Source organism: Struthio camelus, chromosome 32 (genome assembly GCF_040807025.1).
Source record: "Struthio camelus isolate bStrCam1 chromosome 32, bStrCam1.hap1, whole genome shotgun sequence".
In the NCBI taxonomy this organism is placed as follows: Eukaryota; Metazoa; Chordata; class Aves; order Struthioniformes; family Struthionidae; genus Struthio; species Struthio camelus.
This window is the reverse complement of record NC_090973.1, coordinates 3966899-3978923: the sequence shown is the minus strand read 5'-3', so window position 1 is coordinate 3978923 and position 12025 is coordinate 3966899.

The window sequence follows — 12025 nt, the reverse complement described above, 5'->3', positions numbered from 1 at the left end:
GCTGAGGGTGACAGCTTGGCACAGCAGGCCAGTGGGGTTGGTGGCCTGTGGGAGGGGTCAGCTCTCCACACCCACTGCGCACAACCCCAGGCTTATGCATCCGGCTCTGTTTAGTGGTCAGTGCTGACTGCTCACTCCCAGGTCACCTGTGCCAAGGGCCTCCAGCCAAGGCAGAAGCCTCTGGGCTGGCTCCCAGGGTTGCTGGTGGGGCGAGAGGCATGCTGCTGGGGTCACTGGCTGCCTCTCTGGCAGCTGCTCTGGCAGTGCTGGGGGGCGAGCGGGGCAGGGGGGTCTTGGCAGCAGCTCCCAACTCTTCCTCCTTGCTTGCGACAACCTCTTGTTGGCTCCAATAAATGCAGGAGGTCTCCACTTTTAAAACTTCTTCCTCCTGTGCTTCCTCATTGGTCTCGTCCAGTTCCTCGCTGTGCATCCCTTCTCAGACTCTCCTTCCTGCTCCCTGCTTTGGCTCCCTCTTGAGAACATGGGCCATCAGCTGCTCCAGCAGGTGCTCTTTGGTGTTCATGTCCTCAAAGAGCTCCAGGCGTGTGATATCAAGTTTCTGCAAGTCAGGGAATGAGTTTCTGCTGAAGACCTGACATGTGAGAGGGAGAGGTGTGAAGGGAGGGTTTTTTTCAGAGCTGGCTGGGGCCACCTGCCTCCAGCCTGGTGCCACAGGAGGGAGGGCAGTAGTCAGTGAGTTGGGTGCTGGGGCAGGAGTCCAGGCCTCACGTTGGCCACACAGGCTGCCAGTACCACTGCTCTGCCTCTCCCTGGGGCCTAGGATGGCCACCGGGCACCAAGAAGACTTGCAAGCATGTGTGCGGGCTTTAGCAGTCAACATTGTCGACATTGTCCCTTTTCCTCTTGGCACTCCTGCATTATCCCCATTTCCAGGCAGACTCAGGCCCAAAACAACATGGGGAATGCAATGATGGCCTGGGTGTGAGAATGACCATTTGCCAAGGTGCTTGTGCCCATACTGAAGCAGGTGCCTGTGGCTTTGCATGTCCTTTGGGGTCCATGTCCACCATGGGAATCCCCAGCAGCTGCGTGCCGTGTTTGGGGCCATTGGTTTTGGGCAGCTGACATGCTCCCACGGTATTTCAGTGTCTCCCTGCTCTGGGCTCAGCTACCGCAAGTGTTTCTGTAGTCGACTTTCACCAACCCTCCCAAGCTGGCCTGTCCCCATTCGAGGTGTTGCCCCAGTCTCTGCAATGGGACCCATTGTCCCAGGAGCTGGGCAGTGCTGAGCAGAGCTGGGCTGGGAGGATTCAGCAGCCCCAGGAGTCGGGTGCTGGGGAACCACGCAACCTGACTGGGAAACGCCTCCTGGGGACCCTGCAGCAGTGGGTGCTGGGCACTGGGACATGTGTGACATTGGGGCTGTCCCAGCGTGGCGGAGCAGCTGGCCCCAGGCACAGAGGAGGTCAAAAGGAAAAGGGGCCCCTGAAACCAGTGCTGGGAGATGCCACCCTTTCCTCACCCACCCTGCCCCACACCGTCCGTCACCCTCACCTCCTTTGGTTTGGCAGTGGGTCACCCAGTTGTGGCAAGAGAGAAATGTTTCCTCTTGCTCTCACGTCCCTCAGCCTGCTCTCTCTTGGGCTGCCCCCTTCCCCAGAAAAGGGGCTTTTGGGAGCTGGAGGAAGCTCAGCCCTGTGCGGACCATCCAGCTGTTGCTGAGCTCCTCCAGAGACTCTGCATTTCCCGAGGGGACTCCCAGATGCTCTGAGACGAGACTGGGGTTTATCTGCAGAGGCTGGCTTCCAATGTGGGGGACGATGCTCAAACATGGCTGTCCTGAGCTCTTCCCTGCCTGGGGCCCCAGCCCGGCCCCCATGCCCAGGGCAGCTGGGCAACGGCCCCGCCAGCAGCACTAGGGCCCCCAGGGATGCCGGGCACTGCTGCGGGGCGGTCACTAGCAGGTCCTGCTCCCTGGCGCCTGGAGAGCTCCTCAGCAAGTGCTGCTGCCTTGGGCACGTGCCTCTTGGGGTGGGTTTCATCCCTGGCAACATCATGCTGGGATCTGCTTTGCACGAGATGCCCTCGTCTGCAGTGTCAGTGATAGGGTGTGAGGTTTTGTCAGGCTCTGTGGCCTGGTCCTGGGCTCTGCTTGCCAAAGCAACTGGGCTGACTGTGTGTGCTGATGGCCCCTGTGCCACAGCTGTGCTCAGCTCCAATGAGACTTCACCTGTGTGTGGCTGTGACAGCTGAAAACCCCGGCTGTGTTGGCAGAGTGCAGCCAGCAGGGCGAGGGAAGGCATTCCTGCCCTGGGGTCAGCACGGGAGAGACCACGTCTGGGCACAGGGTCCAGTTAGGGCTCCCCACTCCCAGACAGACATGGACACACTGGCACAAGCCCAGCGGACACCCCCAAGCTGGTCGGGAGCTGGAGCACAGGACGTCTGAGGAGAGACCAAGGGCGCTGGGTCTGTTCAGGCGGGACAAGAGAAGGCGCAGGGGGATCTCGCTGCTGCCTGCAGCTGCCGAAGGGGAGGGTGGGGAGAGGACGGAGCCAGACCCTTCCCGAGGTGCCTGGGGACAGGACGAGGGGCCACGACACAAGTGGCAGCAGGGAAAATTCCCCTGAGAGAGGGCCAAGAGCCTGTGAAGCCTGAGGGTGGTGCAACAGGGACAGTCAGAGCTCGACCCTGCCAGGCCCTGGGAAACCCCCGCTGGCCGCCTCCAGCTGCAGCAGGACCTTGGAGCCGAGACCTCCAGAAGCCCCTTCCCACCCCAGCTGCTCTCTGACTCTGTGACTGCTTCAACGGCTTTCTCTCCAGACCTGCCTGGCTTCAGTGGCATTGCCTGCACTAGTCTTGCTATGGAGATTTGCCTGACAACAAGTAACAAAGGGGGAAAAAAAAGCTCCCGAGGGTTTTATTTGAAGAAGAAAATGGCTGTCACTGACTACGGTTGGTGTGGGCACAGGGGTGCTACAGGACACGATGGGGCAGCATTTCTGTAGCAGCCGGGACAGTCTCCGCCGCTCTGCCTCTTTGCTCTGTGCCAGCCCCCATCTCAGGGCACCTGCCTGGCACTGGCCTCCTGGTGCCGGTCCTCTCGCTGCCCCGTGGCACAGCTGCAGCAGAAAGCTCTGCGCAGAGCCCAAAGCACCGTCCTGAGCAGCGAGGGCTGTCGCCTGGGCGCTGCGGCATCCGGGAGGGTGGTGATGCCTGTGGGGGAAGGAGAGGCGTGGGCGAGGGGCTGCGCGGGTGCAGGACCTGCCTGTCGCCACCACCAAGGCCTTTCCCGAGTGGTCATGGCCTCGGCACGGCCAGCCCCCGAGCGCTTACTGCTGCCGGCCCCGGTGCCGCTCGCTGTCCTGGGACGGGCCCGCCGTGCCCAGAAGGGCTCTTGACTTGGATACATACCTGGGTCCACCTCTGGCGTGTGCCTGAAGGAAGAGGAGGACTACTCCTCCTCTTTGGGCTCAGACGCAACCTGCATGGGGAGAGCAAGCCCACACACCACGTGCCATCAGCTGGTGATGCTCAGGACACTGGTGCGCCAGGATGGACAGGGGAAAGGGTTTGGGGTTGTGGGATGCTGCCAACAGCTGTGAGTCCCAAGGGAAGGGACCTGCAGGTGCCACAGAGACGGGACAAGGCTTGTTGTGGGGCCATAGCAGCAGGGCTGGGCTGGGGGCTGCGACAGGCAGGGGGGAACAGAGGTGGCCAGGTGGGTGGCAGAAGGGGGCTGGCTCGCTGGGTGTGGGAGGGGGCTGCTGCTGGGGTCACCCCTTCCCTCCTCGCTCTGCATCCAGGCCCCAGGGCTGAACGCAGTGCAGGCGTTGGAGGGGACCTCAGCCCTGGGCCTTGGGCACTTGGAAACGGAGAGCACCAGGCAGCTCCCCCATGGCAGATATCGCAGAGGGCAAAGGCCTGAGGGTGACAGCTTGGCACCATGGGCAGGGGGGTCCCACAGGACGGGGCAGCTCTCTGCCCCCACCCTGCACACCCCAGACACAGCTCACACAGCAGACCCCTTTGATGGTGGAGACCAATGATGTGCTCCTTGCTCACCTGGGGAGGAGGGCCTCCACACAAGGCAGAAGCCACTGCTTTTCTTCCCTCGGGCAGTGGTGCTTTGAGAGGCAGGCTGATGCGCTCCTCGCAAGGGCCTCCAGCCAAGAGACGGGCCTCTGGCACAGCTTCTGCTGCAGAGGCAGGCACTTTTTCCTCTGCCTCCTGAGGGTCTCCGGCTGCAGGCCAGGCCTCTGGCTTTGTTTCTGGTCTCTCTGATGGCGCCAGAGACACGCTGTCCCCTGCCTCCTGAAAGCCATCCCCCAAAGCACATGCCCCTGCTTCGGCTCCTCCAAGCACTGCTGGCTCCAGAGGCATGTTCTCCATGTCACCGGCTGCCTCCCTGGCAGTGTCTCCGGCCTTGACGCTGGGCGAGCAAGGCACCTTCTGGGGGCACGTTTCCTTGTCTAAGAGGCTCCTGAGGCTAGGTCTGACCCAGATCTCGCGCAAGGACGTGTTTTCCTCCAGCTCCTCCCTTTGCAGAAGCTCTTCATCAGTGTCCTCCTCCTCTTCCTCAGTGCTCCAGTCCCCTTGCTCTTCCTGCGCTGCTCCCAGCACTCTCTTCCTGGCTCCCACCTCCCGCTCCCTCCTGGGGGCATGGGCATACAGCCGCTCCAGCACCTCCCACTTGCACCTGGCATCCTTCAGGAGCTCCACTCGCGTTAGCTCTGGTTTCCACAAGTTATAGAAAGAATTTCTGGTGAGCAGCTAAAAGGAGAGAGGCACATTTGTGAAGGGCGCTGCTTTTCCCACCACGAAAGGCCTCCCGGGGCCCTGCTCCCACTGGGACAGTCAGGCTGCTGCAGTGGGGCGCAGCGGCTGGCCCCAGTGCAGGCAGGGTTACCACCTGGCCCAGCCCATCCTTGGCACTCACCTCCTTGCGTTTGACGTTGAGGGATCCTGACGCTGTCAGGGAGAAATGTTTCCCCTTGGCCTCCTCGCCCTCGCTCTCCTGCAGGCTCAGCTTCTTCCTCTGGAAACAGGCTTCTCGCAGCTGGGCCAAGGTGTGCCCGGTGCGCGCCAGGCTGCTCCTCGCGAGCTCCTCCAGCGGCTCTGTTTTGATGGAGAGCACTGCGAGATACTGCGAGGTGTTGTCAGGGTGCTCGCACAGAGGCTGTCCTTGCACATGGCAGATGATGCCCAAAGGCTGCTGGTTTGGGCCCTGCCCTGCCCGGGGGCATCGTGGGGTCCCTCGCGCACCGCCCTTGCCTGGGGAGGCTGGTGCACCAGCCCCGCTGACCTCCCTTTTGCCCCCACCAGCACGGGCATCAGGCCCTTGCGGAGCTGCAGGGGCTGTGCTTTTGTCCTGCTCTGTGGGCTCGTCCTGGCCTGGGCTTGCTGGTACTGCCAGACTGCTGGTTTGTGCTGATGATGTCCTTTTGGGCACGGCTGCACTGAGCTCCTTCATGGCTTCATTTGCATCAGGCTGTGCTGGATGCCAGCCAGGTCCAGGGCTCATGTCATCAGGACGGCTCAAGGCAGCAGACTCCAGCCCCAGGCCTGCACCCTCCACAGCCCCAGCAGGCGGGGCAGGGCCCTGTGGGGCAGGGCCCTGGCTCTCAGCCATCATTTCCAGGCCAGCTTCTCCAAGGATGTTCTGCACAAGGCTGGCAGGCTCAGGCACGGAAGGCGATGGTGGGGCCCTGTCACTGTGGGAGATGGCAGGGATGTCTTCTTCAAAGCCAGGTGACACCTCAGCACAGCAGCGGATGGGGAGTCCAGCTTCCTCTGAAAAACCTGTGGCTGTTGTCGCACACTGCAGGGCATCATGCGGGGCAGAAGAGGCTGTTTCTCCCTGGCGCGTCTCAGCAGGGGGCACTTGCAGTTCACGAGGCTGCAGGTCTGCACTTTGGGACACTGAGGACTTGCTTAGCACCAAGTCCTGCCTCTGCACCAGCGTGCCTGAACAGTCTGCCTTGACCTCCTGCCCACAGGCATCTCCGGGAGCAGAAAGCAGCTCGTCCCGCTCCTTGTATGCTGGCGTGCTTCGCATCTCCCTTTCAGGAATGGCCTGTGCTCCTGGGACAAAGGAGGAGCTTCCGGAGAGTTGCTGGCTTGTCAGGGGAAGAGTTGTCCTGGTACTGTTGTCTAGCAAGAGCCTTGCTTTTCCCAGGGCTGATGCACAAGAGCCAGGCCTGGGCTCAGGCAAGCAGTGGACGAGCTCTTGCATTGCCCGGGTGGGACCGTGAGCTTCCTGCTTGTGTTTTGGAAGGGGAGGAAAGGAAAGAGGGCATGGCTTTAGCTCTTCCTCTGCCAGGCTCTTCCCTGAGTCCACAGCCTTCCCAGCAGCACTACCAGGTGGGAAGGGTTCCCTGGCAGCAGCTGTGCTGGAATTCACTGCCAGCTTCTCTAATCCCTTGGTCTCTCTCTCCAGGGTTCTCCTGGCCACCCCTTTGGTGTCCATGGCATTGGCCCTGCCTCGGGGAGAAGACCTGCACGATGCTTCTAGAGCAGGCAGCTTCGTTCGACTTGTAGATCCTGCAGTTTTAGCTGCAGAGGTCTCCAGGCCTCCATGGGCCTGCCGAGCTGCCTTGGTTGGGAGAGGTGGTAAGCCAGGCAGATGTGGTGTCCCTGCTCTTGCATGAGTCCTGCCAGGCAGTGTCTCCCTGTGCCCCAGAGGAGCCTTCCTTACAAGGCCAGTGGAGGGATGCAGAGCTTGTGCCACAATGGGAACGTCCCTGGCAGTGTCCTCCACCACCTGCAATCAAAGCCCATGGGAAAGGGTAAGTTCCTGCCATCCTCCCCCCTGCCCTCCATCCTTCCCACATGGAAACTTCCTGTCACCCCTGATGCCCTCGACAAAGACTGCACTCTCCCATATGGGCAGCTTCCCCCCTGCTCCCAAAGGCCGGGTGGGGAGAGGGTTTGTCACCGTGGGGCAAGAGACAGGCAAAGGCAGCTCTCTCGGACACCCCAAGGCATCTCTTTGCAGACTGCTGTGCAGAGCAGGTGATCAGCCTGCTGGGGGCAGAGACCTCCCGGTCTCTCCCAGCACTTGCCACCCGCTTCTTGGCACCTCCGGGGAGTCAGGCAGAGGCTTTGCCACCATCGCTGCTCAGCTCTGTACCTTTGCAACGATGCCGTGTTCCGAGGCCCACGAGCTCTGTGGGCCGGGGAGCGAAGGCAGCCTGTCCCTTTGGTGGGACGAAGCCGGGGTCCGGCTGCGCTGCACCACTGTGTGCAGCTCCTGCTGGCCCACCTGCGGGAAGAAGGGGGCACAGGATGGAGGTGGTTGTGTTGGTACGAGCAGCCCCTGAAGCACAGGAAACCCCAGCCCCATGTCAAAGGGAACCTCATGGCTGCACATGGCCCAGCTGCGCTTGGCCCACAGCTGCTCTCTGCCCCTCAGTGCAGAGCTTACAGGGTCCCTGTGGGCCTTGGAGTATCCAGGTTGGTGTGTGCTTTATCTGAGAGAAAATCTCCAGGGCCATGAATAAATGCCCCCTCGCTGGGGGAGCTCATGCCTGGCTGTCTTGCCCCACCTCCCCTTCCCCACCATCCTCGTGCTCTCCATGCAGGTCCCAGCCCTGCTGCCTGCCTCTCCCTCCAGCCCCACCACTCACCTTCCTCCTGCACTCCTGTGTGTCCGTCCGTGGACTGGGAGCAGGCGTTTGCCTGCCACTCCTTGTCCATCTCCGGGATGCACTCGTGAGGACTTGCTACTCTGGCACCAAGGGGGAGCTGCTCCCTCCTGGTCGAGCTGCTCTCCTCAGAGTGGGGACCCCTGGGGGCTCTGGTCCCAGTAGGGACACGGTCACCATGGCGACCGCCTCATCACAATGGCCTTGTGGGCATGATGCCACCTCCATCACAAAGCCCTGGTGGTCGCCGTGGGGGCCCCATCACAGTGCCTTGGTGGTCGCCATGGGGACCCCCATCACAGTGTCATGGCAGTCCCCTTGGAGACACACAGCACCATGCTATTGCCTCCATGCCTCTGGCCTCAGCTTTTGAACCTGGCTGAGAGCTGGTGTCCAGGGAGCAGGAAGAGTTTTCTTCTGCTCAGCTCTGAGCTTGCAGAGGCTGCCCCTCTTCAGGCACTCCATAGTACACATCCACTACAAGGCCACTCTTCTTGGTCTGCCTGCTAATCCTCACTCATAGCTCTCGACAGGCCCATCGTCCATCCCTAGGCAGAGCTCCATGCATTCCCACTGCTCTCTCTCTGGGGTTTCTCTTGTCCACATCACCCTGCACCTTTTCCTTGCCAGCCCAGGCCAGCACTTCCTCCCTCTTTTTTGACTCACCCTCTCCCCACAGTTGCTCCCACTTTAAGGCTTCCCTCACCAGCTTGGATGCCTGGTCAGCCATGAGGTCAGCAGATGGGAACACTCCCCTTCCAAATGAAGTGAGACAACCAGTGCCAGTGGAGATGGAGAATGGTCTCTGAAATGTCTGCTGAGGGCTGTCTCTCAGGTGACAGTGCTGATGACAGATGCCCATCCTGCTGGAGGGGAATCTGAGCCCTCAGGAGAGCTCAGAGATCTCAAGGCATAGTGTGTGCCTGGGGATGGACAGTGAGTGGAGTCTCACAAAGTAGAGACAGTCCATGGTGGAGTAACCAGAAGGTAAAGCACTAAATCCAGGTCTGCACAGGGAAATGAGGGCTCTGCAATCCCTGGAGAGGCAGTAGGGACCCAGGAAGCCCAGGGAAGGGGAACTGGAGAGTGATTCATGCACCCTCAGGCAAAAACCACAGGCTGGAGCTAGTGCACACCCAGACACATCTCCTGCCATTGCAAACAGCCTGGTGCCATTCTGAGCACCATCCAAGAGCACAGAGATGTGCCAGCAGTGTCATGAGTGTTTAGCCCTGTCTGGTGGGGTCTGCTTCCTGCCCCAAGCAGCATGGCCAGTGTGAAGTCAGGAGTCACCTCGTGGCCTTGTGGCCCCACAGTTCGTTCGCTCTGCAGAGCAGCAATGCCAGGCCAGGCCCTGCAGGGAGCACAGGGGAGGGGTGCAGGAACATCCAGCCAGGCCAGCACGGACACACTCACCTGGGGAAAAGCTCTCTGGGGAGCAGCAACCTCCCTAGAGAAAAGCAGGGCAGCATGCAGGTAGAAAAAGAGAAGAAGAAACAGGTTTCTCTGGGCACCAGCTCAGGTTAGGTTGCTCTGTTCCTGGGTCAGCAGGAGCTGTGGAGGGGCTGCAGGGCCAGGGCTGTTGTGCTGTGCTGGGGAGCAGGGTGGGCATGGAGGGGCTGCAGGCAGACAGGGAGGGGGATCTCCTGGGCACAAGAGCAAGGCAGACAGAAAGTGACCAGTGTATTGTGGGGCCTCCTCCCCCTTGCTGGGGAGCTGCTGCCCCTGTCCTTGGGCCTGGCCTGAGTTATGTCTTGGACATACCTGTGCCCGGTCCTGACCCTCGGGTGCTGACCTGACCCTGTCCCCGGCCTCCTGACCTGACTCCCCATCTCTGCCTTGGACCTGCCCCCTCACTACAGTCAAGAAAGCCTTGACAAGGGAAGCTGGGATGCAAGCAGAAGCAGCTTGTAGGTCCCCAAGGTGACCATATATGCAAAACAGCAACCCTTGCCTGAGAGCCAATTGAAAGGTGTAAGGAGTGCCTCAGATTTGGACCCCCTAGCCAGGTAACACTGCACGCAGAGCCTTAGCGGGGAGGGCAGCCACGTGGGAACTGATTTGATGATGGGTAGCCAGGAGGGCAGGTTTTGCTGTATCACAGCTCCAATGGTTTTGCTCCAAAGAGTCTGTTGTTGGGAGCAGCAAGGGTGGGGCTGCTTCGTACGGGAAGGGGAAGCAGGAGCTGAGGGTGTTGGCAAGGCAGGAGGGCAGTGCCCCACCGATGAGGGGTGCTGTCCCGCAGTGCATGGGCAAGAGGAGCAGAGCAGGTTTGGGGCTGGTAACCGGGGTCAGGCACAGCCCAGTGATCACCATAAGGCTGAGACCGTAGGGCTCCAAGCAGCCCTGTTTTGCATGGGAGGTTGGAGTGGAGACCTCCAGAGGTCCTTCCCCACCAAAACTCTTCTGGGACTCCATGAATAGAAAGACCGCCCCAAGCCGGAGGCAGGTGGGCATCCAGCTGGGGCTGGATCGCTGGTGTGGGGAGAGGTGGGGAGGGCCAGGGGCTGGGGAGCTCCTGCCTGTAGAGCTGGTCCCCACGGTGGCAGGAGAGGGGCTGAGGGCTGGGAGTGAGGGGGCAGCAGCCCTGGCAGGGGCAGGGGTGGGCAGGGCTGTGGCAGGGGCTGCAGGGAAGGGACACAGCTGGTGCTGCTGCAGCGTGGCAGCTGTTGCAGTTGCCTCCCTCCCAAAATGTCCCACACTTGCCCAGGGCAGACTCAGGCTGTTCGCTCTCCCTCTGTTGCCCTCCCAGCAGGACGGGACACACGAGGAGGGGTCGACCGGCCCTGTGCTGAACACCAGGTGCCTAGGGTGGCACAGCTTGACTGTGAGGGATCCCAATCTAGGTGTGCCACGCTCACCATGGGAGGGCCAGGTCTCACAGGCACCTCAGCAGAGGCCCTCGTGGGTGGCCTGGGTCACAGCCAGCACTGTCAGGAGAGCCCTGGGATGCAAAGGTGTGCCCAGGTGTGGGGGAGGCCTGGGGAACCCCGTGGGGGCAGCCACTAGAGCCAAAGGGACAGTTGGGGTTGCAGCACAGCCATGTGCCAAGCCCTGCGGGGCGGTAATTGAGGCTGTGCGGAGCCAGGATGTCCATGCCCAGCTCTCGATCGGGCCCTCCACAGAGGCCAGGGAAATGTTGCTGCACATAATGCCACAGCAAGTGAGCTGAGACTCATGTCGCTGTTGCTGTGGAGGTGCCTGGGCAGGGAACCAGCCTGGGTGGAAACACCATGTGGGTGCAGGGCACCGTCAGAGGAAGCTCCCAGCAGTGGGTGGAGCTAGGACACTTTTAGGGGAAGCTCACAGCATAAAGTGGGCAGGGCACTCTTCACGATGGTCACAACAGCAGCAGGTACCCAGGGCTGTTCTTCCGAGGGACCTTGACAGGACACCGAAATGGGCTGCTGGGAAAAGTAAAAGCCCCACAGCAGGCTGGGCAGGGGCCTGGTCCCTGGAGAGCAGCTCCGCAGATCAAGTCCTGCAGGTCCTGGGCACAAGCTGAGCTGGGGTCAGCAGCGAGCCCGGGCAGCAAGGCCGGCCCCACACTTGGCTGTGTTAGCAGAGAGCAGCCAGCAGGGCGAGGGAAGGCATTCCTGCCCTGGGGTCGGCACGGGAGAGACCACGTCTGGGCACAGGGTCCAGGTAGGGCTCCCCACTCCCAGACAGACATGGACACACTGGCACAAGCCCAGTGGAGGCTCCTGAATGAGTCGGGAGCTGGAGCACAGGACGTCTGAGGAGAGACCAAGGGCGCTGGGTCTGTTCAGGCGGGACAAGAGAAGGCGCAGGGGGATCTCGCTGCTGCCTGCAGCTGCCGAAGGGGAGGGTGGGGAGAGGACGGAGCCAGACCCTTCCCGAGGTGCCTGGGGACAGGACGAGGGGCCACGACACAAGTGGCAGCAGGGAAAATTCCCCTGAGAGAGGGCCAAGAGCCTGTGAAGCCTGAGGGTGGTGCAACAGGGACAGTCAGAGCTCGACCCTGCCAGGCCCTGGGAAACCCCCGCTGGCCGCCTCCAGCTGCAGCAGGACCTTGGAGCCGAGACCTCCAGAAGCCCCTTCCCACCCCAGCTGCTCTCTGACTCTGTGACTGCTTGACCGGCTTTCTCTCCAGACCTGCCTGGCTTCAGTGGCATTGCCTGCACTAGTCTTCCTATGGAGATTTGCCTGACAACAAGTAACACGGGGGGAAAAAAATCTTCTGAGGGTTTTATTCAAAGCACAAAATGGCTGTAACTGACTAGGGTTGGTGTGGGTGCTACAGGACACAATGGGGCAGCATTTCTGTAGCAGCCGGGACAGTCTCCGCCGCTCGGCCTCTTTGCCCTGTGCCAGCCCCCATCTCAGGGCACCTGCCTGGCACTGGCCTCCTGGCGCCGGTCCTCTCACTGCCCCGTGGCACAGCTGCAGCAGAAAGC